The sequence below is a fragment of the Heptranchias perlo genome, unplaced genomic scaffold, assembly GCF_035084215.1.
Source record: "Heptranchias perlo isolate sHepPer1 unplaced genomic scaffold, sHepPer1.hap1 HAP1_SCAFFOLD_237, whole genome shotgun sequence".
Taxonomy (NCBI): domain Eukaryota; kingdom Metazoa; phylum Chordata; class Chondrichthyes; order Hexanchiformes; family Hexanchidae; genus Heptranchias; species Heptranchias perlo.
This window is the reverse complement of record NW_027139249.1, coordinates 221,707-242,991: the sequence shown is the minus strand read 5'-3', so window position 1 is coordinate 242,991 and position 21,285 is coordinate 221,707. Positions and strand designations below refer to the sequence as shown.

The 21,285-nt window shown below is 47.3% G+C and overlaps 1 pseudogene; it reads right to left on the bottom strand.

The window, feature by feature from the left end:
• The window catches only part of LOC137310264 (serine protease 27-like), a 40,696-nt pseudogene that overhangs the window by 10,364 nt on the left and 9,047 nt on the right, over positions 1–21,285 (bottom strand).

The window sequence follows — 21,285 nt, the reverse complement described above, 5'->3', positions numbered from 1 at the left end:
CCGGGTGTCACGGTGTGTTAGATACACTGTCCTTTCCCCCTCTGGGACTGGGTGTCGCAGTGTGTTAGATACACTGTCCTTTCCCCTCTGGGACCGGGTCTCACAGTGTGTTGGATACACTGTCCTTACCCCTCTGGGACCGGGTCTCACAGTGTCTTAGATACACTGTCCTTTCCCCCTCTGGGACCGGGTCTCACAGTGCGTTAGATACACTGTCCTTACCCCTCTGGGACCGGGTCTCATAGTGTGTTAGATACACTGTCCTTTCCCCTCTGGGACCGGGTCTCACAGTGTGTTAGATACACTGTCCTTTCCCCTCTGGGACCGGGTCTCACAGTGTGTTAGATACACTGTCCTTTCCCCCTCTGGGACCGGGTGTCACAGTGTGTTAGGTACACTGTCCTTTCCCTTCTGGGACCGGGTCTCACAGTGTGTTAGATACACTGTCCTTTCCCCCTCTGGGACCGGGTCTCACAGTGCGTTAGATACACTGTCCTTTCCCCTCTGGGACCGGGTCTCACAGTGTCTTAGATACACTGTCCTTTCCCCCTCTGGGACCGGGTCTCACAGTGCGTTAGATACACTGTCCTTACCCCTCTGGGACCGGGTCTCACAGTGCGTTAGATACACTGTCCTTTCCCCCTCATGGACCGGGTGTCACAGTGCGTTAGATACACTGTCCTTTCCCCTTCTGGGACTGGGTGTCACAGTGTGTTAGATACACTGTCCTTTCCCCTCTGGGACCGGGTGTCACTGTCTGTTAGATATACTGTTCTTTTCCCTGTAGGTCCTGGTGTCAGAGTGTGTTCGGTACACTGTCCTTTCCCCTCTGGGGCTGGGTGTCACAGTGTGTTAGATACACTGTCCTTTCCCCTCTGGGGCTGGGTGTCACAGTGCGTTAGATACACTGTCCTTTCCCCTCTGGGACCGGGTGTCACAGTGCGTTAGATACACTGTCCTTTCCCCTCTGGAGCTGGGTGTCACAGTGCGTTAGATACACTGTCCTTTCCCCTCTGGGACCGGGTGTCACAGTGCGTTAGATACACTGTCCTTTCCCCTCTGGAGCTGGGTGTCACAGTGCATTAGATACACTGTCCTTTCCCCTCTGGGACCGTGTGTCACAGTGCGTTAGTTACACTGTCCTTTGCCCTCTGGGACTGGATGTCAGAGTGAATTAGATGCACTGCCCTTTCCCCTCCGGGACTGGGTGTCACAGTGTGTTAGAAAATAAGGGAATAGACAATACTGGATTTAATTCTGAGTAATGAATCAGAATTAGTTAACTGTCCAAAGTTCATTTTTATCAACATAGAGTGATTGAGCTGTTGTGCTGCAAGGTTGTAAAAGTTCTTTACTTACCCAGTTCACCCTGACAACATTGGAAATCTGCAATAGAGACAAGTGATCCCAATAAACACCACATGCAGATAAAGATTGATGACATTTACAGCTTTATCAATGCAATTTCCATAAATTGTATGGTAACACATGGTGTGTTATTATATGATATATATACAGGAGTGTTATACCCAGTAACACATGGTATATTATTATATAATATATACGGGAGAAATATACCCAGCAACAAATGGTGTGTTATTTTGCAATATATATACAGGAGTGTTATACCCAGTAACACAAGGTGTGTTGTTATCATAATACTTTTACAGGAGTGTTACACCCCATAACACACGTGTCTATAATATATAGAGGAGTGTTTTTTAAAAATTCGTTCATGGGATGTGGGCATTGCTGGCGAGGCCAGCATTCATTGCCCATCCCTAATTGCCCTTGAGAAGGTGGTGGTGAGCCACCTTCTTTAACCGCTGCAGTCCGTGTGGTGAAGGTTCTCCCACAGTGCTGTTAGGAAGGGAGTTCCAGGATTTTGACCCAGCGACGATGAAGGAACGGCGATATATTTCCAAGTCGGGATGGTGTGTGATTTGGAGGGGAACGTGCAGGTGGTGTTGTTCCCATGTACCTGCTGCTCTTGTCCTTCTAGGTGGTAGAGGTCGTGGGTTTGGGAGGTGCTGTCTTAGAAGCCTTGGCGAGTTGCTGCAGTGCATCCTGTGGATGGTGCACACTGCAGCCACAGTGCGCCGGTGGTGAAGGGAGTGAATGTTTATGGTGGTGGATGGGGTGCCAATCAAGCGGGCTGCTTTGTCTTGGATGGTGTCGAGCTTCTTGAGTGTTGTTGGAGCTGCACTCATCCAGGCAAGTGGACAGTATTCCATCACACTCCTGACTTGTGCCTTGTAGATGGTGGAAAGGCTTTGGGGAGTCAGGAGGTGAGTCACTCGCCGCAGAATACCCAGCCTCTGACCTGCTCTTGTTGCCACAGTATTTATATGGCTGGTCCAGTTAAGTTTCTGGTCAATGGTGACCCCCAGGATGTTGATGGTGGGGGATTCGGTGATGGTAATGCTGTTGAATGTCAAGGGGAGGTGGTTCGACACTCTCTTCTTGGAGATGGTCATTGCCTGGCACTTGTCTGGTGCGAATGTTACTAGCCACTTATGAGCTCAAGCCTGGATGTTGTCCACATCATGCTGCATGCGGGCTCGGACTGCTTCATTATTTGAGGGGTTGCGAATGGAACTGAACACTGTGCAATCATCAGCTAACATCCCCAGTTCTGACCTTATGATGGAGGGAAGGTCATTGATGAAGCAGCTGAAGATGGTTGGGCCTAGGACACTGCCCTGAGGAACTCCTGCAGCAATGTCCTAGGGCTGAGATGATTGGCTTCCGACAACCACTACCATCTTCCTTTGTGCTAGGTATGACTCCAGCCACTGGAGAGTTTTCCCCCTGATTCCCATTGACTTCAATTTTACTAGGGCTCCTTGGTGCCACATTCGGTCAAATGCTGCCTTGATGTCAAGGGCAGTCACTCTCACCTCACCTCTGGAATTCAGCTCTTTTGTCAATGTTTGGACCAAGGCTGTAATGAGGTCTGGAGCCGAATGGTCCTGGCGGAACCCAAACTGAGCTTCGGTGAGCAGGTTACTAGTGAGTAAGTGCCACTTGATAGCACTGTCGATGACTCCTTCCATCACTTTGCTGATGATTGAGAGTAGATTGATGGGGCAGTAATTGGCCGGATTGGATTTATCCTGCTTTTTGTGGACAGGACATACCTGGGCAATTTTCCACATTGTCGGGTAGATGCCAGTGTACTCTAGCCAAGCTGTACTGGAACAGCTTGGCTAGAGGCGCAGCTAGTTTTGGAGCACAAGTCTTCAGCACTACAGCCGGGATGTTGTCGGTGCCCATAGCCTTTGCTGTATCCAGTGCACTCAGCCGATTCTTGCTATCACATGGAGTGAATCGAATTGGCTGAAGACTGGCTTCTGTGATGGTGGGGATAGCGGGAGGAGGTCGAGATGGATCGTCCACTCGGCAATTCTGGCTGAAGATGGTTGCAAACGCTTCAGTCTTGTCTTTTGCACTCACGTGCTGGACTCCACCATCATTGAGGATGGGGATGTTTGCAGAGCCTCCTCCTCCTGTTAGATAATTGTCCATCACCATTCACGACTGGATGTGGCAGGACTGCAGAGCTTTGATCTGATCCGTTAGTTGTGGAATCGGTTAGCTCAGTCTATAGCATGTTGCTTCCGCTGTTTAGCATGCATGTAGTCCTGTGTTGTAGCTTCAGCAGGTTGGCATCTCATTTTTAGGTACGCCTGGTGCTGCTCCCAGCATGCTCTTCTACACTCCTCATTGAACCAGGGTTGATCCCCTGGCTTGTTGGTAATGGTAGAGTGAGGAATATGCCGAGCCATGAGGTTACAGATTGTGCTGGAATACAATTCTGCTGCTGCTGATGGCCCACAGCACCTCATGGATGCCCAGTTTTGAGCTGCTAGATCTGTTCTGAATCTATCCCATTTAGCACGGTGGTCATGCCATACAACACATTGGATGATGTCCTTAGTTCGAAGGCGGGACTTGGTCTCCGCAAGGACTGTGCTGTTGTCACTCCTACCAATACTGTCATGGACAGATGCATTTGCGACAGGTAGATTGGTGAGGACGAGGTCAAGTAAGTTTTTCCCTCGTGTTGGTTCGCTCACCACCTGGCGCAGGCCCAATCTGGCATTTATGTCCTTCAGGATTCGGCCAGCTCAGTCAGTAGTGGTTCTACCGAGCCACTCTTGGTGATGGACATTGAAGTCCCCCACCCAGAGTACATTCTGTGCCCTTGCTACCGTCAGTGCTTCCTCCAAGTGGTGTTCAACGTGGAGGAGGACTGATTCATCAGCTGAGGGAGGGCGGTAGGTGGTAATCAGCAGGAGGTTTCCTTGCCCATGTTTGACCTGATGCCATAAGATTTCATGGGGCCCAGAGTCAATGTTGAGGACTCCCAGGGCTACCCCCTCCTGACTACATCACTGTATTGCCACCTCTGCCGGTGGGACAGGACATACCCAGGGATGGTGATGGAAGAGTCTGGGACGTTGGCTGAAAGGTATGATTCTGTGAGTATGGCTATGTCAGGCTGTTGCTTGACTAGTCTGTGGGACAGCTCTCCCAATTTTTGGCACAAGTCCCCAGATGTCAGTGAGGAAGACTTTGCAGGGTCGACTGGGCTTGGTTTGCCTTTGTCGTGTCCGGTGCCTAGTGGTCCGATGCCGGGTGGTCCGTCCAGTTTTATTCTTATTGTGACTTTTTTTAGTGAGGTTTTACAACTGAGTGGCTTGCTCGGCCATTTCAGAGGGCAATTAAGAATCAACCACATTGCTGTGGGTCAGGAGTAACAAATAGGCCAGACTGGGTAAGGACAGCAGGTTTCCTTTCCTAAAGGACATTAGTGAACCAGATGGGTTTTTACGACAATCCGGTAGTTTCATGGCCACCATTACTGATACTAGTATTTTAATTCCAGATTTTATTTAATTAATTGAATTTAATTAATTGAATTTAAATTCCCCAGCTGCCATGGCAGGATTTGAACTCATGACTCCGGATTATTAGTCCAGGCCTCTGGAATATTCGTCTAGTAACATAACCACTATGCTACCGTACCCAGTAACACACAGTGTGTTATCATATAAAATCTATATACAGGAGTGTTATACCCAGTAACACACGGTGTGTTATTTTGCAATATATATACAGGAGCATTATAGCCAGTAACACACGGTGTGTTACCATATAATATACATACAGGAGTGTTGTACCTAAAAACAGACTGTGATAATCTCAGGATTATTTCCTGAGCCACATGCTAATTGGCATAGGGACAAATAGATCAGGAAGGTGAACACGTGGCTGAAGGAATGGTGTGGGAAGGAAGGTTTCCATTTCATGAGACACTGGTACCAGTACTGGGACAGGAGGGAGCTGTACCCTTCAGACGGGCTGCACCTGAACCGCTGGGACCAAGGTCCTCGCGGAAAGGATAAATAGGGTTGTCAAAAGGACTTTATATTAATAAATGGGGGGGAGGTCTCAGTCAGAAACAATGGCAAAAATTATCATTTAAAGATTAAGAAAAGGTATAAGAGCAGAGTTCAGGTCACAAAGAGTGATTTTGACACTCCAGGTGAAGGAATGAGGAATAAGAATCACAGAAATGTTACAGCACAGAAGGAGGCCATTTAGCCCATCGAGTCTGTGCCAGCTTTATGCAAGAGCAATCCAGCTAGTCCCACTCCCCCGCCCTATTCCCCGTAGCCCTGCAAATTTTTTCCTTTCAAGTACTTATCCAGTTCCCTTTTGGAGGCCATGATTGAATCTGCCTCCACCACACCCTCGGGCAGTGCATTCCAGATCCTAACACTTGCTGGGTAAAAAAGTTTTTCCTCATGTCACCTTTGGTTCTTTTGCCAATCACCTTAAATCTACGTCCTCTGGTTCTTGACCTTTCCACCAATGGGAACAGTTTCTCCCTATCTACTCTGTCTGGATCCTTCATGATTTTGAACACCTCGCTCAATTCTCCTCGCAACCGTCTCTGTTCCAAGGAGAATAACCCCAGCTTCTCCAATCTATCCATGTAACTAAAGCCCCTCATCCCTGGAATCATTCTAGTAAATCTCTTCTGACCCTTTCTAAGGCCTTCACCTATCACCCTAAAGTGCGGTGCCCAGAACTGGACACAATACTCCAGTTGTGGCCAAACCAGTGTTTTATAAAGGTTCATCATGACTTCCTTGCTTTTGTACTCTCTGCCTCTATTTATAAAGCCCAGGATACCGTATGTTTTTTTAACCACTTTCTCAACCTGCCCTGCCACCTTCAACGATTTGTGCACATATACCCCCAGATCTCTCTGTTCCTGTACCCCTTTTAGAGTTGTGCCCTCTAGTTTATATTGCCTCTCCTCGTTCTTCCTACCGAAATGTACCACTTTGTATTTTTCTATGTTTCATCTGCCATGTGTCCGCCCATGCCACCAGCCTGTCTATGTCCTCTTCAAGTCTATCACTATCCTCCTCACTGTTCACTACCCTTCCAAGTTTCGTGTCATCTGCAAATTTTGAAATTGTGCCCTGTACACCCACATCCAAGTCATTAATATATAACAAGAAAAGAAGTGGTCCCAGCACCGACCCCTGGGGAACACCACTGCACACGTCCCTCCAGTCCGAAAAACAACCGTTCACCACTACTCTCTGTTTCCTGTCACTTAGCCAATTCTGTATCCATGTTGCCACTGCCCACTTTATTCCATGGGCCGCAATCTTGATGACAATCCTGCTGTGCGGTACTTTATCAAACGCCTTTTGAAAGTCCATATACACCACATCAACTGTATTGCCCTCATCGACCCTCTCTGTTACCTCATCAAAAAACTCTATCAGGTTAGTTGAACACGATTTGCCTTTAACAAATCCGTGCTGGCTTTCCCTAATCAATCCACACTAGTCCAAGTGACTGTTAATTCTGTCCCGGATTGCCATTTCTAAAAGTTTCCCCACCACCAAGGTTAAACTGACTGGCCTATAGTTGCTGGGTTTAGGGTTTAGAGAGGACTTAAAACTGTAATGGGAGTTGTCCACGGACCTCCTGATAGCAGCAATGAAGTGGCAGAATGTATCATTTCAGAGATTGAGAGGCTTGTAGAAAAAGCAGAGTTTATTTAATGGGAGACTTCAATATTCATATAGATTGGGAGGAGCAGAATAGCTCGAGTCAGAAAGGTTGTGAATTTCATGAGTGCATTTAAGATAGTTTTCTGGAGCAATATGTTCTAGAGCCAACAAGAGGACAGGCGATACTAGATTTAATAATGAGTAACGACTCAGACTTAGTTAATAATCTAACAGTAAGGGGACATTTATCCAACAGTAATCATAATATGATCGAATTGAATGTTAGGTTTGGAAAGGAGAAACTTAACAGTGTTACTATGATTCTAGATTTTGGTAAGGTTAACTTTAACGGGATGAGACAGAGACTGACGACAGCAAACTACTCAAAACTGTTCTCGAGTAAAACTACAGATGAACAATGGGAGGTGTTCAAAAAAGAATTTAACTTAATTTAGGACCAGCATATACCCCTAAGGGGCAAGAGCGCTACCAACCAAATAAAACAGCTATGGTCGACAAAAGAGGTGAGAGATAACATAAAACTAAAGGAAAGAGCAAAGAATAGTGTAGATTCTGGGACTGGGAGAGATATAAAGATCAGCAAAGGAAGATTAAAAAAAAGATAGTAAGAACGGCAAAAAGGAAATACAAAAAGAAACTTGCAAGGGATATCAAGAGTAAGATAAAAATTATATCAGGAACAAAAAGGATAATGTGGGCCCTTTAAAAACAGATGCAGGTAATATTGCAAACGAAAATAAGGAAATGGTACAGTTCTGGTCTGCATTCTATAGAAATGATATGGAGGCATTGGAGAGGGAGCAAAAAAGATTCACAAGGATGATACCAGAACTGAGAGGATATCCTTATCTGGAAAGGCTGAACAGGCTGGGGCTCTTTTCTCCAGAAAAGTGAAGACTGAGGGGTGACCTGATTGAGGTCTTTAAGATAATGAAAGAGTTTGATAGGGTTGACATGGAGAAAATGTTTCCACTTGTGGGGGAGTCCAAAACTAGAGGTCATGGATATAAAACAGTCGCTAACAAATCCAATAGGGAGAAACGTCTTTACCCAATGAGTGGTAAGAATGTTGAACACGCTACCACAAGGTACAGTTAAGGCAAATAGCATAGATACATTTATGAGGAAGTTAGATAAGCACATGGGGGAGAAAGGAATAGAAGGGTATGCTCATAGGGGAGATGAAATAGGGAGGGAGGAGGCTCGTGTGGAGCATAAATGCCAGCATTGACCAGTTAGGCTGAGTGGCCTGTTTCTGTGCTGTAGTTTCGAAGTAACTCACCATAGAGTAAGAAGATAATATAACTGACATTCCAGGGAAACTAATAACGACTCAAGGACAGGAACTCAATAAAGTTAACTTAAGCAAGAAAACAGTATTAGAAAATATAATGGCACTAAAGACTGACAAATCCCCAGGACCTGATGGTTTCCATACCAGGGTTTTAAAGGAAGTAGATGAGGAAATTGCAGATGCTTTAGCCATAATCTTCCAAAGCTCTCTTGATTCAGGAATTATCCCTTTAGAATGGAAAATTGCAAATGTAACTCTGTTATTTAAGAAAGGTGTGAGAGAGAAACCAGGAAATTACAGACCTGTTAGTCCAACATCTGTTGTGGGGAAGTTATTGGAATCTATAATTAAGAACAGCGTGACTGAACACTTAGAGATATTTGAGCTGATTAGAGAGACGACAACATGGATTTGTAAAGGTTAGACCAAGTCTAACGAACCTAATTAATTTTTTTTTGAGGCAGTAACTAAAGTAGCAGACAGGGGAATGTTTATGGATGTAGTTTACATGGACTTCCAGAAAGCGTTCGATAAGGTTCCACATAAGAGACTGTTAGCTAAAATTAAGGCTCACAGAATTGAAGGCAAATTATTGATCTGGTTAAGAGATTGGTTAGAAGACTGAGAGTGGGGATAATGGGTATGTACTCGAATTGGAAAGAAGTGACGAGCGGTGCCCCACAAGGGTCTGTGCTGGGGCCTCAACTATTCTCCATATTTATTAATGACTTAGATAACACAATAGAAAGCCATATATCCAAGTTTGCTGATGACACAAAGATTGGTTATTGTAAACAATTTTACAACGCCAAGTTATAGTCCAACAATTTTATTTGAAATTCACAAGCTTTCGGAGGCTTCCTCCTTCCTCAGGTGAATGTTGTGGAAATGAAATCCTCGAACCCTTAGCATTTATAAATCACAGAACAATACCTGGTGATTACAGATAGTCTTTCCAACTGCCCGTTGCCAAGGAAATCACAGAGAGGTGTTACCTACAAGGCCACCGAATATACAAACACCCAAAAAAAAAAGAGAGAGAGAGGCAGAAACATAGAAACATCCGGAAGGAAGAGAAAGACAGCAAATGACCCGTTATATTAAAAACAGATAACATTTGTTCGCTGGTGGGGTTACGTGTAGCGTGACATGAACCCAAGATCCCGGTTGAGGCCGTCCTCATGGGTGCGGAACTTGGCTATCAATTTCTGCTCGACGATTTTGCATTGTCGTGTGTCTCAAAGGCCGCCTTGGAGTATGCTTACCCGAAGGTCGGTGGCTGAATGTCCTTGACTGCTGAAGTGTTCCCCGACTGGGAGGGAACCCTCCTGTCTGGCGATTGTTGCGCGGTGTCCGTTCATCCGTTGTCGCAGCGTCTGCATGGTCTCGCCAATGTACCATGCTCCGGGGCATCCTTTCCTGCAACGTATGAGGTAGACAACGTTGGCCGAGTCACAGGAGTATGAACCATGCACCTGGTGGATGGTGTTCTCTCGTGTGATGGTGGTATCTGTGTCGATGATCTGGCATGTCTTGCAGAGGTTACCGTGGCAGGGTTCTGTGGTGTCGTGGACGCTGTTCTTCTGAAAGCTGGGTAATTTGCTGCGAACGATGGTCTGTTTGAGGTTGGGTGGCTGTTTAAAGGCGAGTAGTGGAGGTGTGGGGATGGCCATAGCGAGGTGCTCGTCGTCATTGATGACATGTTGAAGGCTGCGGAGAACATGGCGTAACAAATGTTATCTGTTTTTAATATAACGGGTCATTTGCTGCCTCTCTCTCTCTGTTTTTTTTTTGGGTGTTTGTATATTCGGTGGCCTTGTAGGTAACACCTCTCTGTCTGCACACTGTGATTGCCTTGGCAACGGGCAGTTGGAAAGACTATCTGTAATCACCAGGTATTGTTCTGTGATTTATAAATGCGAAGGGTTCGAGGATTTCATTTCCACAACATTCACCTGAGGAAGGAGGAAGCCTCTGAAAGCTTGTGAATTTCAAATAAAATTGTTGGACTATAACTTGGTGTTGTAAAATTGTTTACAATTGTCAACCCCAGTCCATCACCGGCATCTCCACAACAAAGATTGGTGGCATTGTAAGTAGTGCAGACGTGAGCATAAAATTACAAAGAGACAGTGATAGATTAAGTGAGTGGGCAAAACTGAAGCAGATGGATTTCGACGCAGGTAAGTGTGAGGTCATCCATTTCGGATCTGAGTGTTTTTTTAAATGGTGAAAAGCTAGGGACAGTGGAGGTCCAAAGAGATTTAAGGGTCCATGTACACAGATCACTAAAATGTAGTAGTCAGGTACAAAAATTAGTCAAAAGGTCTACAGATCAGCCATGATCTCATTGAATGGCAGAATAGGCTCAAGGGGCTGAATGGCCTACTTTTGTTCCTACGTTCTTTCACCATCTCCCATCTCCTCGGACGGAGTAAGGGAGCACAAAGTAGCAGCTATCGAGGGAGTCTGGTTCCGACAGAGTCTATAATTGGGGATTTGGTGAGTGAGGGGATTCGGTGCAGGAAGGGGTGAGGTGCATTTGATTAGTCAGCAGAGCGGAGAGGAGCGTACCGAGAGCGGGTCACAGCAACAACAAAACAAAACTGCAGTGTGACGTCGCAGGTAATGCAGCTAGGCGATTGGTGGTATCTCTTCTATTTTCTTCTTTCTTAGGACTGTGGGCCAAGTAACTTATAGCATAAAACTAATTTAAAAAAAACTAAACTTAATTTAATAAATTAAACAAGGCCAGTACTTGGCTCAACCTAAAAATAATTTGATTGGCATTGTAGTAATCAATTAAATAAATCAAATAGTCATGACAGGGCAGGAGATGTGTTGCAGCTGCAGTATGTGGCAGCTACTGGACAGTTTTGTCCAGGACGACTACATCTGTGGTAAGTGTCTGCAGCTCGAGGAACTTCGGCTCTGAATTGAGGAGCTGGAGCCCGAGCTGCAGACATTGCAGTGCATCAGGGAGGGGGAAAGTTACCTGGACATTATGATCCAGGAGGCAGTCACACCCTTTAGACTAAATACTGTAGAATTGGCACATGGTCAAGGACAGGAGGGTGTGACTGCGAGTGAGGCAGGTATGGGGATCCAGAAGGTAGCATTGCAGGAGCCTCAGCCTCTGCATTTGTCCAATAGATACGAGGTTCTTGCAGCCCTTGTGGACGAGTGCAGGGACTGCAGGGAAGATGAGCAAACTGGCCACGGCACCGTGGTTCAGGGGGCCATTCAAGTGGGGGGAGTAAAAAGGGATGTGGTCGTAGTAGGCGACAGTATAGTTAGAGGGATAGATACTGTTCTCTGCAGCCAAGAGCAAGAGTCTCGAAGGCTGTGTTGCCTACCTGGTGCTAGGGTTAAGGACATCTCCTCAGGGCTGGAGGGGAACTTGGAGTGGGAGGGGGAGGATCCAGTTGTCGTAGTCCACATAAGTACCAATGACATAGGTAGGACTAAGAAAGAGGTAAGAGGGAGTTTGAGCAGCTAAGGACTAATTTAAAAAGCAGAACCACAAAGGTAATAATCTCCGGATTATTACCTGAGCCACGAGCAAATTGGCACAGGGTAAATCAGATCAGAGAGATGAATGCGTGGCTCAAAGATTGGTGTGGGAGAAGTAGGTTTCGATTCATGGGGCACTGGCACCAGTACTGGGGAAAGAGGGAGCTGTTGTGTTGCGACGGACTTCACCTGAACCATGCTGGGACCAGTGTTCTGGCAAACCGAATAACTAGGGTGGTAGAGAAAGCTTTAAACTAAATAGAAGCGGGGAGGGTTCAAGTGGGGCGAAGTTTAGATTGCTAAAGAGAAAAGACAAGGAAGTAGTACAGGAAAGTGATGATGGTGGATAGGCAATGGCTAATATTTAAAGAACGTGTGCAGGGATTACAACAATTATTCATTCCTGTCTGGCGCAAAAATAAAACAGGAAAGGTGGCTCAATCGTGGCTTACAAAAGAAATTAGGGATAGTATTAGATCCAAAGAGGAGACATATAAAATTGCCAGAAAAAGAGGCAAGCCTGAGGATTGGGAGCAGTTCAGAATTCAGCAAAGGAGGACAAAGAGATTGATTAAGAGGGGCAAAGTAGAATATGAGAGTAAACTAACAGGGAACATAAAAACTGACTGTAAAAGCTTCTACAAATATGTCAAGAGAAAAAGATTAGTGAAGACAAATGTAGGTCCCTTAAAGTCAGAAATGGGGGAAATTATAATGGGGAACAAAGAAATGGCAGAACAATTAAACACATACTTTGATTCTGTCTTCACAAAGGAGGACACAAATAACCTGCCAGAAATGTTAGGGAACCAAGGGTCTAGTGAGAGGGAGGAACTGAAGGAAACCAGTATTAGTAAAAAAAAATAGTGCTAGGGAAATTAATGGGGCTAAAGGCTGACAAATCCCCAAGGCCTGATAATCTACATCCCAGAGTACTAAAGGAAGTGGCCCTGGAAATAGTGGATGCATTGGTGATCATCTTCCAAAATTCTATAGACTCTGGAACAGTTCCTACAGATTGGAGGAGGCAAATGTAACGTCACTATTTAAAAAAGGAGGGAGAGAGAAAACAGGGAATTACAGACCAGTTAGCCTAATATCAGTAGTGGGGAAAATGCTAGAGTCTATTATAAAAGATGTAATAACAGAACACTTGGAAGGCATTAATGGGATTGGACAAAGTCAGCATGGGTTTATGAAAGGGAAATCATGCTTACCAAATCTACTGGAGTTTTTTGAGGATGTAACTAGTAGAATAGATAGGGGAGAACCAGTGGATATGGTGAATTTGGATTTTCAGAAGGCTTTTGATAAGGTCCCACACAAGAGGTTAGTGTGCAAAATTAAAGCACATGGGATTGGGGGGAATATACTGGCATGGATTGAAAATTGGCTAACAGACAGGAAATGGAGAGTAGGAATAAACGGGCTTTTTCCAGGTGGCAGGCAGTGACTAATGGGGTACCGCAGGGATCAGTGCTTGGGCCCCAGCTATTCACAATATATATCAATGATTCGGATGAGGGAACTAAATGTAACATTTCCAAGTTTGCAGACGACACAAAGCTGGGGTGGAATGTGAGCTGTGAGGAGGATGCAAAGAGGCTCCAATGTGATTTAGACAAGTTAGGTGAGTGGGCAAGAACATGGCAGATGCAGTATAATGTGGATAAATGTGAGGTTATCCACTTTGATTGTAAAAACAGAAAGGCAGGTTATTATCTGAATGGTGATAGATTGGGAAAAGGGTGGAATTGGCAAAGTGGACAGGGTAAACAGATTAGATGTCATGATGGTGGATAAGCAGTGGCAAACATTTAAAAAGATATTTTATGGCTAGCAACAAAAATATATCCCTGTGAGGAGGAAAGACTCCACAAAAAGGGTGAACCAACCATGGCTAACTAAGGAAGTAAAGGATGGTATCAGGTTAAAAGAAAAAGCATACAACATGGCAAAGATTACTGGTAAGCCCGAAGATTGAGAAAACGTTAAAAACCAGGATGACTAAAAGAATAATAAAGAGGGAGAAAATAAATGATGAGAGTAAACTAGCAAGAAATATAAAAACTGACAGTAAAAGCTTCTACAAGTATATAAAAAGGAAGAGGGTAGCTAAAGTAAACAATGGTCCCTTAGAGGATGAGACTGGGGAAATAATAATGGAAAACAAGGAAATGGCAGAGGAATTGAACAGATATTTGTATCTGTCTTCACAGTAGAAGACACTAATAACATACCAATAATAGTAGATAATCAAGGGGCAAAGGGGAGGGAGAAACGAAAAACAATCACTATCACTAGAGAAAAATTACTGGGTAAACTAACGGGTCTAAAGGCTGACAAGTCCCCTGGACCTGATGGCTTGCATCCGAGGGTCTTAAACGAAATGGCTACGGAGATAGTGGATGCATTGGTTGTAATCTTCCAGAATTCACTAGATTCTGGAAAGGTCCCAGCGGATTGGAAAACCACAAACGTAACACCCCTATTCAAGAAGGGAGTGAGACAGAAAGCAGGTAACTATAGACCAGTTAGCCTATCATCTGTCATTGGGAAAATGCTAGAATCCATTATAAAGGAAGTAGTAGCAGGACATTTGGAGACTCATAATACAATCAAAGAGAGTCAACATGGATTTATGAAGGGAAAATCGTGTCTGACAAATTTTTTTTGAGGAAGTAACAGGCAGGGTGGATAAAGGGGAACCAATGGATGCAGTATATTTGGATTTCCAAAAGGCATTCGATAAGGTGCCACATAAAAGGATACTGCACAAGAGCTCAAGGTGTTGGGGGTAATATACTGGCATGGATAGAGGATTGGCTAACTAATAGAAAACAAAGAATTGGGATAAAAGGGTCATTGTCAAAATGGCAATCTGTAACTAGTGGGGTGCCGTAGGGCTCAGTGCTGGGGCCTCAACTATTTACAATATATATCAATAACTTAGATGAAGGAACAGAGTGTATAGTGGTCAAATTTGCTGATGGTACAAGAATAGGTGGAAAAGTTGCAAGGACACAAAGGGGTCGATTTTCGGATGGCTGAGCGGGTGCGTTCGTGGCGGGGGGAGCTCCGAAAATTCAGGATTCCTGGGGCGGGTCTGGAGCCCGGCTCCAACCCGCCCACTTCCGGGTTCCCCAATGACGCGCTTAGATGCGCGCGCAACCCCCGCATCTGGGGCTCCCACCGGCAATTAAAGCCAGCGGGATCCCACTTAAACCAATTAATTACATAGTTCAGATTGTTTGCAGACCTGATTGGGGGGATATTTTAGGAGGGGTGGGATTTTCAGGTCAACTGAGCGTGTTTCCGTACTGGGGGAAACACTCCCAGTTGAAACAGACGTGTTGCAGCCACCAGCCTGTGGGAGCTGCAAAGGTCCATTTGACAGGTGGTGGTGGGGGGAGACCCTCACTCATTGCAGGAGACCACTCTGTCACTTTGGACAAAGTTGGCCTGCACCATCCTCCTCCTAACACTAAAATTCACCAACTTGGAACCTCAACCCCAGTGTGCAGACACATTTACCTATCTTGCGGATCCCCTCAAACATACATCCTCCGGATGGGGGCTGCCATAGCTGCAGTCATGACCTCCTCGGAGGATGAACAGCATCATCAGCCTCGCCGGCCACACCGTCCACCTCAGACACGTGGAGCTCCACAACACAGGGCTGTGACCCATCCACCTGCACAGCAGGAGGGAGTGCAACCGCAGAGAGAGATGCGTCGCAGAAGGCACTACCCTCGCCACAGGGTCTACAATCCAAGGCTCAGCTTCCTGGACCTCTCTGAGGAGCAGTGCATACGGAGGCTCAGAGTCAGTCGTCAGGTAGTCGCGGACATCTGCAGCCTCCTTAATGACAAGCTGCTTCCGGATGGACCAAGCAGCATCTTCTTACCCGTCGCTGTCAAAGTCACCACTGTCCTCAACTTCTTCGCCTCCGGGTCCTTCCAGAGTGCCACCGGGGACATCGCCGGGCTCTCTCAGTCGTCTGCACACAAGTGCATAAGGCAGGTCTCTGACGGCTTGTTCTGCAGGGCCTCACACTATATCAACTTCCCCATGGATGACCTCAGCCAGATGAAGAGGGCAGTGGGATTCCACGCTGTGGCTGGCTTCGCACGGGTGCAGGGTGTAATCGATTGCGCCCATATAGCAATATGAGCACCTCCACACAAGCCAGGACTGTTCATCAACAGGAAGGGCTATCACTCCATGAACACTCAGCTCATCTGTGAGCACCGCAAGAGATTCCTTCACGTGTGCGCCAGATACCCTGGCAGCTGCCACGATTCCTTCATCCTCAGGGAGTCCAACGTCCCGCCCCTCTTCCACGCACTCAACACCTGCAAGGGCTGGCTCCTCGGGGACAAGGGATACCCCCTGCACATGTGGCTTATGACACCTCTGACGAACCCCACCACCGAGCCACAGCGTCGATATAATGACAGCCACATCGCTACCAGGTCTACAATTGAGCAGGCTATTGGGCTGCTCAAGATGCGCTTCAGGTGCCTTAATCGTTCTGGGGGAGTGCTTCAATACGCGCCACACAGAGTGGGACGCATTATAGTCAACATGGCACAACAGAGAGGTGCCGCTGGAGGAGGCCCCATCCACATCTGCCACCCATATTGAGGAGGAGGAGGAGGCCGAGGAGGAGAAGCAACCCATGGGCAGAACAATGGCTCACCTGGCTGCTCGTGAGGCCAGGGAATCACTGATATGTGAACGGTTCTCCTAATATCAGACAGTGTGAAGAGTCCAGTCCTCATCACCTGGACAGAGGAGCGGCCACACCAGCCCCCTCCCCCGCCCCCTGCACAAAATAGTAGAATGACCAAATGGGTGGCATCAAGTGTGCGTGTTCATGGTGAACCTCGTGAAAGGGACTTTTTTTTTTATTCGTTCATGGGATGTGGGCGTCGCTGGCGAGGCCAACATTTATTGCCCATCCATAATTGCCCTTGAGAAGGTGGTGGTGAGCCGCCTTCTTGAACAGCTGCAGTCCGTGTGGTGAAGGTTCTCCCACAGTGCTGTTAGGAGGGGAGTTCCAGGATTTTGACCCAGCGACGATGAAGGAATGGCTGATATATTTCCAAGTCAGGATGTGTGTGACTTGGAGGGGAACGTGCATGTGGTGTTGTTCCCATGTGCCTGCTGCTCTTGTCCTTCTAGGTGGTAGAGGTCGCGGGTTTGGGAGGCGCTGTCGAAGAAGCCTTGGCGAGTTGCTGCAGTGCATCCTGTGGATGGTACACACTGCAGCCACGGTGCGCCGGTGGTGAAGGATGTAAATGTTTAGGGTGGTGGATGGGGTGCCAATCAAGCGGGCTGCTTTGTTCTGGATAGTGTCGAGCTTCTTGAGTGTTGTTGGAGCTGCACTCATCCAGGCAAGTGGAGAGTATTCCATCACACTCCTGACTTGTGCCTTGTAGATGGTGGAAAGGCTTTGGGGAGTCAGGAGGTGAGTCACTTGCCACAGAATACCCAGCCTCTGACCTGCTCTTGTAGCCACAGTATTTATATGGCTGGTCCAGTTAAGTTTCTGGTCAATGGTGACCCCCAGGATGTTGATGGTGGGGGATTCGGTGATGGTAATGCCGTTGAATGTCAAGGGGAGGTGGTTAGACTCTCTCTTGTTGGAGATGGTCATTGCCTGGCACTTGTCTGGCGCCAATGTTACTTGCCACTTATCAGCCCAAGCCTGGATGTTGTCCAGTTCTTGCTGCATGCGGGCTCGGACTGCTTCATTATCTGAGGGGTTGCGAATGGAACTGAACACTGTGCAATCATCAGCGAACATCCCCATTTCTGACCTTATGTTGGAGGGAAGGTCATTGATGAAGCAATGTTTGGGCCTAGAACACTGCCCTGAGGAACACCTGCAGCAATGTCATAGGGCTGAGATGATTGGCCTCCAACTTCCATCTTCCTTTGAGCCAGGTATGACTCCAGCCACTGAAGAGTTTTCCCATTGACTTCAATTTTACTCGGGCTCCTTGGTGCCACACTCGGTCAAATGCGGCCTTGATGTTAAGGGCAGTCACTCTCACCTCACCTCTGGAATTCAGCTCTTTTGTCAATGTTTGGACCAAGGCTGTAATGAGGTCTGGAGCTGAGTGATCCTGGCGGAACCCAAACTGAGCATCGGTGAACAGGTTATTGGTGAGTAAGTGCCGCTTGATAGCACTGTCGACGACACCTTCCATCACTTTGCTGATGCTTGAGAGTAGACTGATTGGGCGGTAATTGGCCGGATTGGATTTGTCCTGCTTTTTGTGGACAGGACATACCTGGGCAATTTTCCACATTGTCGAGTGGATGCCAGTGTTGTAGCTGTACTGGAACAGCTTGGCTAGAGGCGCAGCTAGTTCTGGAGCACAAGTCTTCAGCACTACAGCTAGGATATTATCGGGGCCCATAGCCTTTGCTGTATCCAGTGCACTCAGCCGTTTCTTGATATCACATGGAGTGAATTGAATTGGCTGAAGACTGGCTTCTGTGATGGTGGGGATATCGGGATGAGGCCGAGATGGATCATCCACTCGGCACTTCCGGCTGAAGATGGTTGCAAATGCTTCAGCCTTGTCTTTTGCACTCACGTTCTGGACTCCGCCATCATTGAGGATGGGGATGTTTGCAGAGCCTCCTCCTCCCGTTAGTTGTTTAATTGTCCACCACCATTCATGACTGGATGTGGCAGGACTGCAGAGCTTTGATCTGATCCGTTGCTTGTGGAATCGCTTAGCTCTGTCTATAGCTTGTTGCTTCCGCTGTTTAGCATGCATGTAGTCCTGTGTTGTAGCTTCACCAGGTTGGCACCTCGTTTTTAGGTACGCCTGGTGCTGCTCCCAGCATGCTCTTCTACACTCCTCATTGAACCAGGGTTGATCCCCTGGCTTGTTGGTAATGGTCGAGTGAGGAATATGCCGGGCCATGAGGTTACAGATTGTGCTGGAATACAATTCTGCTGCTGCTGGTGGCCCACAGCGCCTCATGGATGCCCAGTTTTGAGCTGCTAGATCTGTTCTGAATCTATCCCATTTAGCATGGTGGTAGTGCCACACAACACGTTGGATTATATCCTCAGTGCGAAGACGGGACTTTGTCTCCACGAGGACTGTGCGGTGGTAACACCTACCAATACCATCATGGACAGATGCATTTGCGACAGGTAGATTGGTGAGGACGAGGTCAAGTAGGTTTTTCCCTCGTGTCGGTTCTCTCACCACCTGCCGCAGGCCCAGTCTGGCAGCTATGTCCTTCAGGACTCGGCCAGCTCAGTCAGTTGTGGTGCTACCAAGCCACTCTTGGTGATGGACATTGAAGTCCCCCACCCAGAGTACATTCTGTGCCGTTGCTATCCTCAGTGCTTCCTCCAAGTGGTGCTCAACATGGAGGAGGACTGATTCATCAGCTGAGGGAGGACGGTAGGTGGTAATCAGCAGGAGGTTTCCTTGCCCACTTATTGCACAAGCCAGTCAAGAATGGGCAAGGTGATAACAATAAGATTTATTGTGAATGTGAAAGAAAACAAATATAAATAAAAAACATGACAAATCATCAAACACCCTTGTGCATCCCCTTTGTGCTCACAAAAACTATGGCTTATGCTTCCTACTACTCCTACGTGGTGCTTCCCCTGTGGTTGGAGCAGAGGTCGTGGCAGGTTGCTCTTGTTCATGCCCTGACCGATTAGATGCTTTGCGCGGACACCCTCTGGGTTTCGGTGCCCGTGAGGATCCCCCCACAGGCTGCTCCACCTACACCTGTGCAGGGGCAGACTCGACCACCTGGAGAGGAGGCAGCATTGCGGGTACTGGTTGAGAGGGAGGCAACGGGTGAGACATGGAAGCGCTTTGAGTGGCGTCCCCACTTCCATGTCCCCTTATACCATCATCCCTCTCCTGGGCCTTCTGGCATCTCTTCTCCTATCAAGGCCAAACACAGAGAGGCGTGATTGAGTGATGGTTGCATAGTGACCCGCTGCATGCATTGGTGTGGGTGGAGGTGACCGTGAGGGAGATGCATGGGAGGGTGCATGTGAGACATAGCCATGAGATTGTATGAGGATTGGGTTGTGTGGTAGTGTTCGAATGGGAACTGGGGCGGTGAGTAAGTGCAGGTAAGGTGAGGATGATGGTTGAGTGGATGTGAGGAGTGATGCGAGAGCATTGTGGTGGCAGTGCAGAAGGAGTTATGTGGTGGTGGAGGTGATGTGGAAGACGGAGTGTGGGAGGATGCGTAAATATACTCATTTTGGCTGACCTATTTAGGTCATTAAAGCGCTTCCCGCACTGGACCCAGGTTCGGGAGATGTTACTGCTGCTGCTGACCTCCTCTGCCACCTCGAGTCAGACATTCTTGATGGCAGAGGCAGGCCACTTCCTCCTGTCCGCTGGGAAAAACGTTTCCCTCCTCCTCCTGACCCCATCGAGCAGCACCTGGAGTGAGGAGTCTGAGAACCTAGGAGCAGCGTTGCCTCTGGGCTGCTCCATGCTGCCAATTTGGTTGTTTGTTGCAGGAGGAACTTTGGAGGTCTGCCCCTTTAAATAGGGCTCCTCCTGCTGACAGCCTGTGATGTGGGTGCGCAGTGCGCCCGCTGCGCAGGTCTGGAACGGGAAACCCGGAAGTACGCGTAAGTGCCTTCAATTAGGCTGCGATCGCGTGCGGAGCTCCCCGATTTCACTGGGTGCATTACCCACGCGCCCAGTCGACCCCCTGCTGCCAACCTACCTCCCTCCTAATATCGGGCCCAAAGTGTCTGCAAAGGGATATTGACAGGTTAAGTGAATGGGCAAAATTTGGCAGGTGGAATGTAATGTGGGAAAATGTGAGGTCATCAACTTTGGGAGGAAAAATAAAAAAGCAAAATATTATTTGAATGGAGAAATACTACAAAATGCTGCGGTACAGAGGGATCTGGGTGTCCTCGTACATGAAACACAAAAAGTCAACATACAGGTGCAGCAGGTAATCCGGAAGGCAAATGGAATATTGGCCTTTATTTCTAGGGGGATGGAGTATAAAAGCAGGGAAGTCGTGCTACAACTGTACAGGGTGCTGGTGAGACCACACCTGGAGTACTGCGTACTGGTGCCCTTATTTAAGGAAGGACATACTTGCATTGGAGGCAGATCAGAGAAGGTTCACTAGGTTGATTCCGGGTATGGAAGGGTTGTCTTATGAGGAAAGATTGAACAGGTTGAGTCTATACTCATTGGAGTTTAGAAGAATGAGAGGAGACCTTATTGAAACATATAAGATTCAGAGGGGACTCGATAGGGTCGATGCTGAGAGGATGTTACCCCTCTTGGGGGAACCTAAAACTAGGGGACATAGTCTCAGAATAAGGGGTTGCCCGTTTAAGACGGAAATGAGGAGGAATTTCTTCTCCCAGAGGGT